The sequence below is a fragment of the Stenella coeruleoalba genome (assembly GCF_951394435.1).
Source record: "Stenella coeruleoalba genome assembly, chromosome: 2".
Lineage (NCBI taxonomy): Eukaryota > Metazoa > Chordata > Mammalia > Artiodactyla > Delphinidae > Stenella > Stenella coeruleoalba.
This window is the reverse complement of record NC_137147.1, coordinates 154751654-154768757: the sequence shown is the minus strand read 5'-3', so window position 1 is coordinate 154768757 and position 17104 is coordinate 154751654. Positions and strand designations below refer to the sequence as shown.

Here is a 17104-nt window from a genome sequence, read left to right as displayed (position 1 = left end):
GGCTGGGCCCGTGAGCCATGGCCGCTGAGCCTGCGCATCCGGAGCCTGTGCTCCACAGCGGGAGAGGCCACAGCAGTGAGAGGCCCGCGTACCGCAAAAAAAAAAAAAAAAAAAAAAATTCATATGGAAGATAAAGGCTAAGAAGAGCCAAGACATTCCTGAAGAAGAATGAGAAAGGGAGACTTAACTTTACAATCATCAAGATTTACAAAAAATGTGATGAGAACTAAACTATTACAGTAGTGATGCTGGGAAAGACAAATAAATGTAAGAAGGGGACAACAAAGAAAGCCCAGAAGCAGACCCACACATATCAGAGAAATGAATCTATGACAATAAATGCTGCTGCCACAATTAGCCATCCACGTGGAAAAAAAATTGTAGATCTCTACCTTATACCATATGCCAAAATCAATTATAGACTGATTAAATATATAATTGGGAAAAGCAAACTTTAACACTTTTAGAATATCTTTATAACCTTAGGATAGCAAAGAATTTCTTAAGCAAGATACCAAAAATACAAACTACAAAGAAAACAACTGGCAAATTCTATATATAAACATAAAAACCTCTGTCCTGAAAAGGCACCTGAAAAATTTCAATAGGCAAGGTGTAAAATGGGAAAATATATTTGAATACCTATAACTGACAAAGTATTACTATCCAGAGTATGTTAAAATGCCTACAAGTTATTAGAAGAAAAACACCCACTAGAAAAATGGTCAAAAGATATGAACAGACAATTTACAGAAGATAAAATGCAAATGGCCAATAGAAAGATGCACAACCTTACCAAAAAGCAGAGAAATTCCATTTAAAACTACAATTTCATAGGCATGAGACTAGCAAAAATTAAAGAACTGGACAATTCTAAGTATTGGTAAGATTCCTGTGGAACAACAGAAATTCTCAAACAGCGTTGGTGGCAGTATAAATAGGCGCAACCACTTTGAAGAGCTGTAGGACAATATCTAGTAAAGTTGAAGAAATTCATATCTGGTTCTGGTTCTAGCAAGCTGGAAGTCTAAACTAACTTGAAGTCCTCCTAATATAAGTATTTATAATTTAATTTTTTAATGAAATACATAATTGAGTTGGCAATAAAAAAGGGACAGGCTTTTGTATCAAAACAAGAGGGATTTGTAAGCTACAACCATAAACAACTTGCCTAAACTAATACGTGACAAAATAGAAAGTCTGAATGGTTCTATAACCATTAAAGAAACTGAATCAGTACTAGAGTTAAAAATCTTGTTACCAAAAAAAAAAAAGTCAGCATCGGAAGATCTTATTGGAAGATTCTATCAACCTTTCAAAGAACAGATCAATCCAATTTTATGTGAACTCTTTCAGAGAAAAGAAGTAGCAGGAACAATCTTCAACTTAGTTCATAATATAACCATACACCCAATCCCACATCCATCATGGTATAACCATGACCAAAACCAGTTGAGGAAGGTATCACGCTCATAAAGATGGATATAAGAATCTTAAAATATTATTAAGCCAAATCTAGCAGTGCATAAAAATGATAATCCAGCATAAACAAGATGACTTTATCCTAGAAATTCAAGGTGCCTTAATATTAAGACATTAGTAGATTAAATGACAGAATAGATAGAACAAAGGAATGAATCTAATAAAGGATGGGCAAGACCTTTACAGAGAAAAAAATTTTAATATTTGAAAATACATTAAAGAAGACTTAAATAAATGGAAAAACTACACCATGTTCATGGACAGGAAGACTCAATATCATACAAAATGTCAGTACTCTACAAATTGATCGTATATTCTATGAAACAGCAATGGGTTTGCAAAAAACATGACAAGCTAATTCTAAAGTTGATATGGAAAAGCAAAGACCCACAGACAGCCAAGATATTTTTGAAGAATAAGGAAAGGGAAACTGCCCTACTAGATATCAAGAATTATTATGAAGCTATAATAGTTAAGCCAGGGTGACATTGATGCTGGAAAACCAATGGATAATAGTGCACCCAGAAACACAATCACAATCACAAATGTATAAGAACTTCATCTATGACAAAGGTAGCATTGTAGGTCACTGGGAAATGGTCTATAAAACACATGATGTCAGGACAATTAGTTATCCACATGGTAGAATCTCTACTTCCTACCACACACAAAATTTAAGTTCAGTTGAATTACAGACTTAAATGTGAAAGATAAGGGCTTCCCTGGTGGCGCAGTAGTTGAGAGACCGCCTGCCGATGCAGGGGACACGGGTTCGTGCCCCGGTCTGGGAAGATCCCACATGCCGCGGAGCGGCTAGGCCCGTGAGCCATGGCCGCTGAGCCTGCGCGTCCGGAGCCTGTGCCCCGCAACGGGAGAGGCCGCAACAGTGAGAGGCCCGCGTACCACAAAAAAAAAAAAAAAAAAAAAAAAATGTGAAAGATAAAACTTTTAGAAGAATATAGAGAAAAATATCTTTATGATCTCAGGACAAGAAAAGATTTCTTTAGTAGGATGAAAAAAAGCTCTATTCATAAAAGATTGATAAGCATGACAACGTTAAAATTAAGAACTTCTAACAAAAAAGATATCTTAAAGAAAATAAAAAGACAAATTAGAAACTAAGAGAAGAAACAGGTGTCCTAGGAACCAAAAATATTTGAATAAAATGTTGAATTATCTCATTATCCAAATTCTAGCTAACTTTTATATGAAAATAAAGAATGAAATAGATTCTGAAAACTAGGTATTCTTCATTATTTGAACTCTGGTTATCTGAATTCAGAAACTTCATAAATTCTGGTAGCAAGGAATGTCTATTTGTAACATATGCAATCAACCAAAGATTAATATCTAGAATATTTAAAGAGCTAATTCCTACATAACAATAAAAGACATAATCCAATGGGATAACTAGAATTTTATAGAAGAAAATATCGTAACTGTGAATAAACATATGAAAAAATACTCAATCTCATTAAAATCAGAAAAATTCACATTAAGACCACAAAGAGTAACCCTTTTACACTCACCAGATGGGCAAAATCTAAGTTTGGTAAGACCAGTTACCACTGAAGATAAGAATTCTATGCAATGCTGGGAGGAGTACAATTGGGTACAGCCACTTTGAAAAACACTCTGCCACTATCTTGCAAAACTGTACATGCACATTCCCTACAAACCAGAAATTCCAATACTAGACACTGTATATCCCCTGTTGAAAATCTCGTACCTATACACCAGGAGACATGTTGTGAAAACGTCCATAGCAGCATCATTCAGAACAACAAAAACTGGAAATGATCAATTATTCAGCAGCAGAACAGATAAGTAAATTGTGCTATAATTATATAATTGCATATTTTAACAGGCTTATTGAGAAATAGTTCACATACCATACAATTAACCCATATAAGATGTTTCCGGCTTCCCTCGTGGCGCAGTGGTTGAGAGTCCGCCTACCAAAGCAGGGGACACGGGTTTGTGCCCCGGTCCGGGAAGATCCCACATGCCGTGGAGCGGCTGGGCCCGTGAGCCACGGCTGCTGAGCCTGCGCGTCCGGAGCCTGTGCTCCGCAACGGGAGAGGCCACAGCAGTAAGAGGCCCACGTACCGCATAAAAAAAAAAAGTTTCACATTACATTATTAGTTTTTTAATTTGTGGTAAAATATATATGTATAATACAATATAAAATTAACCACTTGAACCATTTTTAAGTATACAACTTAGTGGCACAAAATACAATTCTCAATGTGGTACCACCATCACAACACTATCTCCAAAACGTTTTCATCACTCCAAACAGAAACTATAAACACTAAGCAGTGACTTCCGATTTCTACTTCCCACAGCCCCTGGTAACCTCTAATCTACTTTCTATCTTTATGAATTTGCCTATTATAGACATTTCTTACAAATAGAAACTTAGAATATTTGTCCTTTGTGGATGGTTTGTTTCACTTAACATAATGTCCTCAAGGTTCATCCATGTTGTAGCACGTGTCAGAACTTCATTCCTTTTTATGGTTGAATAATACTTCATTGTGTGGATATATCACATTTTGTTTGTCCATTCATCGGCTGATGGATACTTGTTGGGTTGTTTCCACATTTTGGCAACTGTAAATAATACTGCAGTAAACACTGGCATATAAGTATCTGTTCAAGTCCTTACTTTAGATTTCTTTAGAAAGATACCTAGGACTGAAATTGCTGGGTCACACATGTTTAGCTTTTTGAGGAACCACCAAACTGTTTTCCACAGCAGCTGCACCGTTTCACATTCCCACTTGCAGCAATGTATGCAGGTTCCAATTTCTCCACATCTTTGCCAACAAATATTTTCCCCAGTCTGTGGCTTGCCTTTTCATTCTTTTAACAGTGTCTTTCTCAGAGCCGAAGTTTTCAACTTTCATAAAGCCCAACTTATCAATTTTTTCTTTCCCGAATCTGCTTCTGGTGTTGCATCTAAAAAGTCATCATCAAATCCAAAGTCACCTGGATTTTGTCCTATGTTATTTCCTGTAAGTCTTATAGTTTTGTGATTTGAATTTAGGTCTATGATCCATCTTCAGTTAATATTTATAAATGGTGAGAATTCTGTGTTTAGATTTATACTTTTGCGTGTGGATGTCCAGTTGCTAAGCACCACTGGTTGAAAAGACTATCCTTTCTCTATTAAATTGTCTTTGCTTCTCTGTCAAAGATAAGTTAACTGTATTTGTGTGAGTCTATTTCTGGGCTCTCTATTCTGTTTCATTGATCTATTTGTCTATTTTTTCACTAATACCACACTGTTATGATTACTGTAGCTTTATAGTAAGTCTTGAAATTTGGTAGCGTAAGTCCTTTGACTTTGTTCTTCCTCTTCAGTATTGTATGACTAGTCTGGGTCTATTACCTTTCCATATAAACTTTGGAATTAGTTGGTTGATAACCTACAAAATAACTTGTTCAGATTTTGATTGGGATTGCCCTGAATCTATAAGTCAAGTTGGGAAGAAATGGCATCCTAACAACACTGAGTTTTTCTCTCTATAAATATGAAATATCTCACCATTTAAATTTTCTTTAACTCCTTTCATCAGAGCTTGTCGTTTCCCTCATATAGATACATATACCTAAGTATTTTTTTCTTTCTTTCTTTCTTTTTGGTACTAAAATAAATGATGTTGTGTTTTTAATTTACAATTACAGGAAAGCAATCGCCTTTGTCTATTGACCTTGTAACTTAACAACCTTGCTATAATCACTTATTAGTTCCGAAAGGTTTTTAAAATAATTCTTTGGGATTTTCTACATAGACAATCATGTCATCTATGAACAAAGACTTTCATTTCTTCCTTCCTAATCTGTATATACCTTCCCTCCCCTTCTAGTCACCCTGCACTAACTAGGATTTTCAGTATGATGTTGAATAGGAATAATAAGAGGAGATATCCTTGCCTCGTTTCTGATCTTAGGGGGAAAGCATCTAGTTTCTCACCATTAAGTATGTCAGCTGTAGTTTTTATATATCTTCTTTATCATATTGAGGACGATCCCCTCTATTCCTAGTTTTCTGCGTGCTTTCTATCATGAATGAATGTTGGATTTTGTCAAATGCCTTTTCTATATCTATTGATATGATCATATAAGTTTTTTCTTCTTTAGCCTGCTGATGTGATGGATTAATTGATTCTTTAAATGGTGAACCAGCCTTGCATACCTGGAATAAACTCCACTTGCTAGTAAGATTCTTTTTATGCATTCCTGAACTCAATTTATTAATATTTTGTTGAAGACTTTTGCATCTATTTTCATGAGCGATACTGACCTGTAATTTTTCTTCCTTGTAATATCTTTGTCTGGTATTGGTATTAGGGTAATACTGGCCTCATAGAATGAGTTAGGAAGTGTTCCTCTGCTTCTATTTTCTGAAAGAGATTATAGAGAATTGGTATCATTTCTTCCTTAAATTCTTGGTAGAATTCACGAGTGAAACCATCTCAGCCATAGTAAAGTTAATAAGGATTATAGCAAAAATAAATGAAATGGAGACTAGAAAAACAAGAGAGAAAATCAACGAAACCAAAAGTTGGTTCTTCGAAAAGATCAACAAAATTGACAAACCTTTAGCTAGACTGACCAAGAAAAAAAGAAAGAGATGCATATACTAAAATTAGGAATGAAGGAGGGAACATCTCCTAGATCTACATATCACTACTGCTATTACAGAAAGAAAAAGGATAATAAAGAAATATCATGAACAACTGTTTGCCAACAAACAAGGTAACTTAGATGAAATGGATAAATTCCTAGAAAGACACAAACTAACAAAACTGACTCAAGAAGAAATACGTAATCTGAATTCAACCACAAAGACTGAATTAGTAATTTTTAAATTTCCAACAAAAAAAGCCAAGGCCCAGATGGTTTCATTGGTAAATTCTACCAAACATTTAAAGAATTAAAAAAATTAATACCAGTCCTTCATAAATGCTTCCCAAAATTAGAAGAGGAAGCAACACTTCCTAACTCATTCTATAAGGCTAGTATTACTCTGATACCAAAACTAGTCAAAGCATCAAAAGATAAGAAAACTACTGACCAATATTCCTATGAATATGGACACAAAAGGTTTTCAACAAAATACTAGCAAACCAATTCCAACAATACATAAAGAGGATTATACACCATGACCAAGTAGGATTTATCTCAGGAATGAATAGTTAATTTAAGATCTGAAAATAAATGTAATACACCATATTAATAGAATAAATGAAAAAACCCACATGATCATCTTAACAGACACAGAAAAAGTCTTTGGTGCAATCTAACACCCTTTCATGATAAAATCATTGAACAAAGTAGGAATAGACAGGGACCTCTTCAAACTGATAAAGGGTGTTTACCAAAGGATACCATCAAGAAATTAGAAAAAAGAACAACCCACAGAATGGGAGAAAATATGTGCAAATAATATGTCTGATAAGGAATTTATAATCAGAACACATAAAAAACATTTATAGATCAATAATAAAAAGGCAAATAGCCCAGTTTAAAAAGCAGGCAAAAGATTTTTTAAAATTAATTTATTTATGTATTTATTTTTGGCCGCATTGGATCTTTGTTGCTGTGCGCGGGCTTCTCTTTGCGGTGGCTTCTCTTGTTGCGGAGCATGGGCTCTAGGTGCACGGGCTTCAGTAGTTGTGGCGCACGGACTTAGTTGCTCTGCGGCATGTGGGATCTTCCCGGACCAGGGCTTGAACCCGTGTCCCCTGCCTCGGCAGGCGGATTCTCAACCACTGCGCTTCCAGGGAAGCCCAAAATTGTACACTTTAAGAGGGTAAATTTATGGTATTTGGAATATATCTCAGGGAAGCTGTATTTTAAAAATACAGAGATTAAAAAAATAATAATAAATTAAAAAATAAAAATACAGAGATTATTCAGCCGCCAAAAAGAATGAAATCTTGCCATTTGCGACAACATGGATGGACCTTGAGAGCATTATCCTTAGTGAAATAAGTCAGATGAGAAAGACAAATACTGTGTGATCTCACTTACATGTGGAATCGAAAACAAAAACAAAAACCAAGTTTGTAGATACAGAGAACAGACCAGTGGTTGCCAGAGGCAAGGAGCGGGGAGTGGGTGAAATGGGTGTAGAGGGTCAAAAGATACAAACTTACAGTTATAAAATAAATCAGTCATGGGGATGTAATGTACAGCATGTGACTATAGTTAATAATACTGTATTGCATATTTGAAAGTTGTTAAGAGAATAGATATTAAAAAGTTCTCTTCACATGGAAGGGGGTCAAAAGTTACCAAAAAAAAAAAAAAATGCAGAGAGAATGGTTTAATAAAGCTCTATTACTCAGCTTCAACCATTATCAACTCATGGCCTATCTTGTTTCATCAATACCTCCACCCTGCCACCCTACCACTACTCTCATGCTGGATTATTTGAAAAGCAAATCCCAGATATTATTTCTTCTGCAAATATTCAGTATTTTTTCAGTAATATTCAGTAGTATCTTTCCAAAAGATGACTCTTTTTTAAAAAATAACATGATACCATTACCACATCCAAACAATTTTAAAATAATACCCTAAGATAATCAAATATTCTGTGTTCACATTCCCGCCAGTTGTCTCATAGATGTGATTTTTTTTAACGGCTGCTTTGTTCAAATCAAGATAACACACTACATATGGTTATTTGCCTCTTCTATTTCTGTGTATCTATAAACTCTCCTTCCCTTATTTTTCTTGCAATTTATTGAAGAACTGGGTTGTCATGTAGAGTTTCCCACATTCTGGACTTTGTTGCTTACATCATTGTGGTGTCATTTAATATGATCACTATTATATAGTGATTCACTTTTAGATGCAGCACCAGGGCTGTTATAATGTTATTTATTGTACTATAAATAAGATAATTCATAGTTCATCAAGATAGTCACCACTCCTTTAGTGCTTACTAGACACCATATCCTTTGTAGCATACTTGACACAAATTATCTCATTTCATCTTCATAACAACCCCATGTGGTAAGTATTATTATCCCCAGCCTAGAGATGAAGAAAATGAGGCTTAGAAAGGTTAAAGAAACTTGGCCACAGTCAAGCAAGCAGTAAATATATGGGTTCGACCCAGGTCTGTCTGGATTGGAAACCACAATTTAACCATAGTTTAAACGCATACTTCTATCCATTTATAATGGATAATATCCCTATCCTTTGCCTGGGTTGTGGTTGTTGTTTGTTTTTATTAACTCTGGGAAGTAGTCCTTCAGTCCATCCAAAGAATTTACTTTCACATTTCATCTGCAACACTTAGGATTCTTTCACTTTCAAGTAACAGAAAACTCCATCTCAAATGGGCTCAACAATAAGGATATTTATTATCTCCTATAATAATAAATCCAGAAGTAGGGCAGCACCAGGGCTGATTGGTTTACTGTCTCAGAAACAACATCACAGACCCAAGTTCATTCTATCTCTTTACTCTGCCATCATCAGTGTGTTGGCTTTGTTTTAAGGCTGGATCCCCTAAGATGGCTATTCCAGTTTGAGGTAACACGGCCAGATGCAACAACATCCCATGGAGATGGTGGCATGTTTCCCTGTATGCCTCTATTTAAGAGCAAGAAAACCTTTCCTAGAAGGACTTCAGCTGACCCCTCCTCAGGCCTCACTTGCCAGAACTGGGTCACATGCCCACCCCTAATCTCTCAGTGGCCAGTCAAGAGGATTGTATTCCCCTTGCCCATGACAGGTTGGTATGGGATGGTAATAGGGTCAGGTTCCCTAATGAGTGAACACCTTTACAGGCTTCTGCAAAGAAGAAGGAAAAGGCGGGAATGGATGTTGAGTAGGCAAGCAACAGTATCTACTAGGTGTTCCAAATGATGTATGCTACATATTCCATTGCGAATTTACTGTCGATGTATCAGCCTCCTCACTGCATGAAGAGGCAAGACAAGATGATCTGTAAGGTCCCTTCCAGCTCTAGGAGTTGTGTTTCAATTTTACATTTTCATATAAATGGGACTGGGACCGTTGGATAGTTCTTGTAACTCTGCTTTGGCTGCCACCTATGACTTTAACCTAAGAAATCATTTCTACACCTGCTTCATTTCACAATCTTCATCTGAAGCAGTGCTCCATTCATTTCATCACATGCAGAACTTTTCCTTTCAGGGAATCACAAGGAAGCCAATGAGAAAGATAGTACACCACTAAGTATCTTTGCTATATCAAACCTTTGCTACACTTTCTTCAAATCTGAATAAAATTGCTTTATTATTTTCAGCTTATGCCTACCATCAGCTTTCTCCGAGGAAGCTACTAGCTTGACCTGTAAGCAGTCCTATTCTTATTTAACAGAAAGCTATAATTTGTGACAAATGTACAACATAAAAAAGTCAAAGACATCTGGTCTGTTACATAGGGTATTTGGAATAACAAACATATAGGAAAACTTGGGAATGTGATTTAAATTGATTTGGTCACACCTCCATTTAAGTTCACTCCTTCCCGCTCAGATTAGTCATTCTGGTGAGGAGGCCAAAACTATAGTTCATTACTATAGTGTTGATAGTGGAAACAACACTGGTATCTCAATCAGCAGCTACTGTATGCCACTGTTCATTTTTATAGTTCCAAGAGCCTTTGAGAATTAACTTTATTTTCTGATTCAGCCCTCTTGCTGGGGAAGGTATGGCCCTATTTTGAAATGTACAAAGGAAAACGAGTGCTGTGAGTGCCTCTTTGGGGAAGGTCAGGGCTGAAGGAGAGAAGATAGGCTTAATGACCAGCTGGATGTCCGAATAACTCATATCACCTGTGTCTCTTAGAACTCTTAACTGAAGAAAAAAATCCTCACTCTGCCTCTTACAGGGTTGTTGCAAAAATCAAGCTAGAACATGGATAGGAAAGTACTTCCACAAATGCAAAGTGATGCTACTATTTTCAAACACGGAATTCTCTGCGGCACCTTTTTCTTTTTGGTCACATGATTACTGCACAGGTCATGCCAGTTTATGATACTGTTTCACCTCCATTCACCCTTTGCCTATTTCAGAGATTATGCCAGCAATGGTGCATCCATCTCTTTGGTTCAGTTTCCTTCCACCACATCTGGAAGATGCAAATCCCACCATAATGTGAAATATTGCACTGAAAATATGCAGCAAGGGTTCAAAAAGAGAGATCACATCTGATTAGAAAACGTTTCTGGAAGGTAATCCTATTATGCCATATATTTTCATAATTTCAATCTTTGTCCAATGTTACCCCACCCCACTTCATGCTTCAGAGACCAGACAGTATTTTCTCTATCTTTGTAGTTCCCAAGAACCTGGCATAGAGGACACATCACAGTTTACATTCCGGATGAAGTGAGCCTGCTAAACGTGTGACAATAGCAAACCCGGCGGGTTGTAACATTTATTTATCTAGACCAACGAGGCCGACTATCTTTAGCTTAGCATTATACGTAGGGCTTTCGAGGCCGGGAGTGTGCCCGGGTCTCCCCTGCAACTCCCGAGGAAGGAACATTTATTGAGTATGTGCTAAGTGCCAGACACAGGTGCTTTCACATATGCACCCGCGCGTTTGTTGTACTAAAATGCGTTTAGTCCTCACAACATGTCTTCAAGTTTTAAGCCTACCTTACAGATAAGGATGCTAAGGCACAGAGATGCTAAATTAGCCAGCCTCTCCTCTAGTGACGCCACTGCGTGTGCGTGGGCTCTCGAACATTCTCACCCACAACCCTTAGATCGGCCTCGCTACACCCCACCTCCCTACCCCCAGGCATGTACCCCAGGTACTCCTCCCCACGCCCCGCCCTAGGCCGGCGTAAAGCCAATAAAACCTAGGGCAGGCCTGTTCTATCTCCGAGCCGGTGTTAACGAGGCTTCCACTTAAAGATGCTCACTCACCCAACAGCTCCTCACGAGCTTGGAGAGCCTTTGCCACCCACCCTATCCGTAGCCCCGAGCTTCTCCAAAGAGCCCGCACAGCTTGGTCCCAAGGCTGAGGTCCTCCTCGCCTGCACAGCGGTTACGGGGTCCGGACGCAGATTCTGGGCGAGGACACCTTCAGGGGAGGGGTGAGGAGGCCCGGGGTGACAGCCAGTGGGCACGGGGTCCCGCCTCCGCGCGGCCGCCGCACGCCGCCTCGAACTACGCTTCCCAGCCTGCTCCGCAGCAGCCGCGCGCCCCGGCGCCGCGCCCGGCCGGGAGCCGCCTGTTGATTGCCTCGCTCGCCCGGGCCACGGCGCCGCCCAGCTCGCCGGCCCCTCTACCTCGGGGCAGACGGACTGACTGCCAGCACCGCCGGCTCCGGGATGGGCGCACTGACTGGTGAGCGCGCCGAGGGGTGGGTGGGAGCCCGCCCGGGCGAGGCGCCGTCCGCAGCCCCCGGCCCGCAGCGTGGGGCGGCCGCGCCCTCCCTGCCCTCGGGAGGATGCTCGGCGGCGTCGGCGCTCGGCCGGGCGGGCGCTCGAGGCCGGGGCCGCCTCTGGCCTCCTCGGCTCGACGGGCGGCTCAGGGCGGCGCGGAGGAGAGGGCGGCGCGGGCCGGAGGCGCCCGGCGGGTGTGGGTCCCACGCCCCGCACTGCGGCTCCGCAGTCTCTGCAGCCCCCGGGCCGCCGCAGTGAGGGCGCGGTCTCTGTCCTCCCTGAGCTGCGGGGCCGGGTTTTTCTACGCTGGGCTTTGTTCCCCATTTTATCCTCTCTTGTTAACGTTTGACAAGGTCCTGGAGCCTAATGCCTGTCACTGCAGCGTTAGAGCAGGCGACGGGGAAGGGTAGACTCCGGCTGGAGCTGTCACCCGCAGGGCGTTTCAGCCTCCGAGAAAGCAGCGTTCCGAGAGCGGCCTGATGCAGGTTCTCAGGACTCATTTTTTTTCTGGTTAAAGTAATGGTAGCATGTGCTCCCTTGAGTCTTCCAAAATTTTCCCTGTTGACCTGCAGAAATGAAAATTGCTTTTTAATAATAATAATAATAATGGCTCCTAAAGGGAGTTTTTACTTAACGTTTTCAAAGGTGGGAAGGTGATGCGGGCAAAATGCAAATTAGCAATGAAGGAGGCTGTGAATGCTACGGGCTTCCTCTTGCCTACTAAACATCTGAATCACCAGGTCCTTGGGAAGGGAATGAAAAGAACATCGGAGAAGGTATTTATAAAACCCATTTCCAGCTCTACCATTAAGGAGCTGAGGGACCCTGGACAAGTCCCTTCATCTCTCTTATCCTCTTTCTCCATGGTAAAACGGGGCATTCGGGTCACATGATTTCTAAACGTCTGTTCTTCCAAGACTCTCATTATCGGGGAACTGAGGAGATGAGGGTGCTGGTGTTCAACACCATTACAAAAACCTGATTGTGACAGAGCAAGCGGCTTTACCTAGTGAGGAGGAAAGATTTTTCAGGGTTTAGGCAACCTGATTTTTAAAAAAATAAAACCAATTTCCTCTATCTACTCTCTGCAGTCTAACCCAATAAATATGCATTACAACTTTTATTTTTTGTAAATTACTATAAATTGGTAGACAACAACAGGCTGTGGATGTTCCGTGTTTGTTTTTAATTTGCTGAAGGTGAAGTGATGGGATCAGCAGGTAAAGGGAGAAGCAAATGGCTCCCCCGTGCTGGGCAGAGTGGTCAGATGTGGTCAGCAAGGAGGAGGGGAGGAAACCGCAGCAAAAAGTAAGCAGAGAGTACAGACACTGAGGATAGAGAGGATGGGTATTGATGGGTCATTGTTTGAATAATAAATACACAATAGAAGGAATGAGAGAACCAGAAAACCAGTGCTATGCAACCCTAATGTAACTGATTCAGGCAAGGATTCATCCAGGGGTACAAAACCTTTGAGCAAAAGGTTGTTGGGGAATAGGATTTTCACATTTTTTCAAAGTATCTCGGCATTTTTTCAAAGTATCTCGGCACAGATTACCTAGGGAAAATGTGTCCTTACAATGGAGAGATGAGGAAGTCATCACCTTAGCTGAATGATCAAGCTTCCCAACACCTATCATGCATCTCTTGTTGGGATGCAATAAGAAGGTCATAACTTGACGTGTGTGGTGTTCCTGCCAAAAAGACGGTGGGAATGGGATACTGTAGATTAAAATATTCAAGTAATAACCAATCAGGATGTATGAACTTTGGATCCTAGATCAGAAAAGATAAATAAAAAATAGCTATAAACGATGAGTTGGGGACAACTGGAGAGATTTGAATACGGACTGCATATTAGGTAATATTATGGGATTACTTTTCATTTTCTTAGGTGCAGTGGTGGTACTGTGATCATGTAGGACACTGTCTTTCTCTTTTGAGATGTGGGTATTTGAGGCACAGTGTCATGACGTCTGCAACTTTCAGTGGGTTCAGGGTGGAGGGGGATTTGAAGAGTTGGGGAGGACACTCCGGAATGCAGCTAAGTGGTGACAGCTGGTGAATTAAAGAACGTGGTGTACAGGTGTTTATTGTACTATTTTACGTTTTCTGTAGATTTGAACTTTTTAAATAAAGATTGAGGTGATCAATAAAATAGATAAGTAAACAAAGGAAAGGATTGTAGAGGACAGCGTGGTTAGTGACAGAAAAAAGCAGTGGATCCGCGGGGGACTCACAGTGAGTCTGTGGCTTCAGGTTCCCAAGATTTAAATCCTATTGGAGGTGTGAGCTGGGTCAGGGGAAGTTCTGTTTTTTGGTTTGTCTTGACTACTATGAATCATTTATTCTTAAGACATCTCATCCCCTAACTCCAACCTTAAAGTATTAATAATTCCCAAACCTTAGAAATTCTAGCCTTACCCAAGAACCATTCTGAAAGTGCTATCCCTTTCCTCTCTCCGTTCAAGATCTGCACCCATGTGGCTCAAAGAGGCTCATAGAAGGCAGATGGAGAAGAGAATTGTTACCTATTACCAGACCAAGAAAACAGAACCAATTCTTAAGATACAGCACTTAATTTTATACAGAACCTTTTGCTGCAAGGATGTTTTTCCTATACCTGAGATTTATATATATATATATGCTTTTATGTTTTGCTCCCCTGTTTTGGCATCAAGGCTACCCCATTTCTTTCCTGTGTGTCGCCAGTATTCCTGGGTTTCCCTGGTGACGGCTGAGTAGAGTAGGAATGAGAAGGTCAGCTCTAGGACTGTGGGTAATAGGAGCTCATGAAACAAGGTGCAAGGCCAGCCATGCCGAGCCAGGACATGAGGAGTAAGGAGCCAATCTGAGGCACCAGCCCAGTGAAAGAACCAGGAGGCCTCTTTGTCAGAGCAGTGGGAGGGGTCTTGAGGCTAGGGAGCTGGGCTACTGTTCAGCCAGTATATACAGGGTCAGCCATCCCTGTCGTTTATAGCTGACAACCATTCTGATAGGACAGTGCCCATTTCATACCAGTTAAATATTTTGCATATCATCTTGATAAGCAGTCATGAGTCAAGGTGCACATAGCACCTGTAAGTCATAACAAAGCTTTGATCAAAACCTAGCTGGGATACAGATGCCAGAGAAGGAGAGAAGGTAGGTGGGTCAAAGATGCATAAGCAGGCAGAAAAGACAAAAAGTAGAGAACCCATAGTGCCAGTCAGGAAGTGAGAAGCCCATAACTTCCTGAAGCCAAGATGAGGGGACATGGCTAGAACCAATATGCAGTTGAAAACCAAAAAGACCCAGACACCCATGTGGAAGGCAAGGAGTTAGAAGTCAAGAAACAAGAACTCCTCAGAAAACAGAGAATAGGGCCTGACAAAGGGGTAGGGCAGCAGCAGGGAATAGGACCTGCCAAGATAATTAGAAACCAGGTGGCAGTCTGGGCAGACAGTGAGACTTCCATGCTAGAGCCCTTCTGCCCCCGCCAGGAAGCTTCTTGGCAACTTCCTGCCCAGGTGGAAACCTATCTCATACTTTGGCCAGCCTACCCATGGCGGCTTGCTACACCTGGCAGTGCTGACCCAGGGCTCCTATAGGGTGCTGCCTCTCCACGTTCAACAGATCCTGACAAGGTTAACAGAGGGAACCACCCTCTGAAATAAGTACTGCTCTTTGCCTGTTTTACGGCGGAAGGGACAGAGACTTGGAGAGGTTGTCACTCACACGTGGATCTGTAACCATCAGTTCAAGGGCTGGCTGACTCCAAGGCCCATGCTTTTTGTCTTCTGTGCTCTCTGAACCTGGAGGGGGTGGTTACTGGTGGGCACATTGTTTTAAAAGGAGACAGTTTTCAAGCACAGTTGGAGCTATGGCAACTTTTGCGTTGTAAGATTGGGAAGTTAAGAACAAATGATCTCAGAGACAAACTCTTCATTCTGGTAAGATGTGTTCCTCATTCCCCATTCAGCTTGCCCCTTCCAACTGCCTTCTCATAGTTTTTGCCTGAAATTCCTCCTCATCACACCCCAGTCTCTGTCCTGCATCGCCTGCAGGTATTTCCCAGGATATGGCAGGAGCCATTTGGTTATTTAAAAAAAAAACAAACAGACTTGAATGGGCCATCTTCAAATAGCTAGATTCCAAAACACAGGCTATGTGTTTTGTACACATCTTTGTATTTCCCTGCAGCTAGAAAGGAATTAAATATATAGGATCAATTCCTGTTTTGTTGGAGGATATATTGATAAGCTGATTTTTTTTCTAATTTACTAGTTTTAGAAAATGTAGATTTGGCTCTTGTGCAAACTGGTTCACCGATTGTTTAGAGATTACTATAAAATATTGAAGATATATAATACAGAATAAGAACTTCTCACTTACTGACTACCCCTCTTGGGACTAAATCATCATCAGTGCGGTGGAAGCCCAAGTCCTCCTTCCCCAATTAACTCCCCCTCCCCTTGCTACGTGGTGTCTGTCTTTTCCATGTGCAGTCCTTTGTAGCTTTCCCAGATATATATGTACTCCAGAACAATTTATGGCACTGTTTTACCCATTTAAAAAACTTTTCACTAGGTTTTACAAGTATTTTTTTCTTACTCTTTTGTAAAAATTGGTCTTTGGTTTGGATCAGATTTAATAAATAAGGCTACTTGTTTTGGCTTTGGTTCTAATCGTGTGGGGAGGGAGGGCCAAAGGCTGGGCACTTCGTGCTGTATCTGATTTTCCTCTTTCATACCACAGTTATACAAATAAGGTAGCAGAAAGAGAAGCGAAGGAAGCCACACTGCTTGTTTTCCTTTTCCGGGCTTGTATCTTTGGTAACAGGAAGAGTTATCAGAGGGCCCAAATCATCCTCCCTTCAGCTCAAGTCCTTGCTCCTCTTGTCCATTTTCTAACCGGTTGGTGTCTGTACATGCCTACCTGGACTCCTGGAAGCTCTGTTTGGCGCTTGCTTCACTGCAGTGTGCATATTAGTTTCTCGTTGCATGTTGAGAGCTTGCCATGGGACACAGTCTGCCGGAGGTGAGGCTGCGGCAACTCTTTGGAAACTTTCCGAAGAGGACAAATATGAACTCTGGGAGGCCTGGGTAGGGGATAAAGCAGGCTAGCCATGAGCTAGAAATCTGTGATTTGACTTTAAAAGCTATGTGAATAATGTTTTCACATATATCTATATTTGTTATTAAAAATAAAACCAGCTTTCCCCCAAATCTTTAAATCAGAGTTGTGCTC

At 40.6% G+C, this 17104-nt stretch overlaps 2 protein-coding genes across 2 annotated transcripts in view; one reads left to right on the top strand and one right to left on the bottom strand.

Annotated features, from left to right (window-relative positions):
- LYSMD2 (LysM domain containing 2) overlaps positions 1 to 11620 on the bottom strand; it is a 28728-nt gene extending 17108 nt beyond the window's left edge. The window contains exon 1 of the mRNA XM_079913755.1: positions 11415 to 11620. The gene's annotated coding sequence lies outside the window, so the exon portion shown is untranslated. The remainder of the gene's footprint in view (positions 1 to 11414) is intronic.
- Positions 11621 to 11733: 113 nt separating this feature from the next.
- TMOD2 (tropomodulin 2) overlaps positions 11734 to 17104 on the top strand; it is a 46608-nt gene continuing 41237 nt past the window's right edge. The window contains exon 1 of the mRNA XM_079913751.1: positions 11734 to 11837. The gene's annotated coding sequence lies outside the window, so the exon portion shown is untranslated. The remainder of the gene's footprint in view (positions 11838 to 17104) is intronic.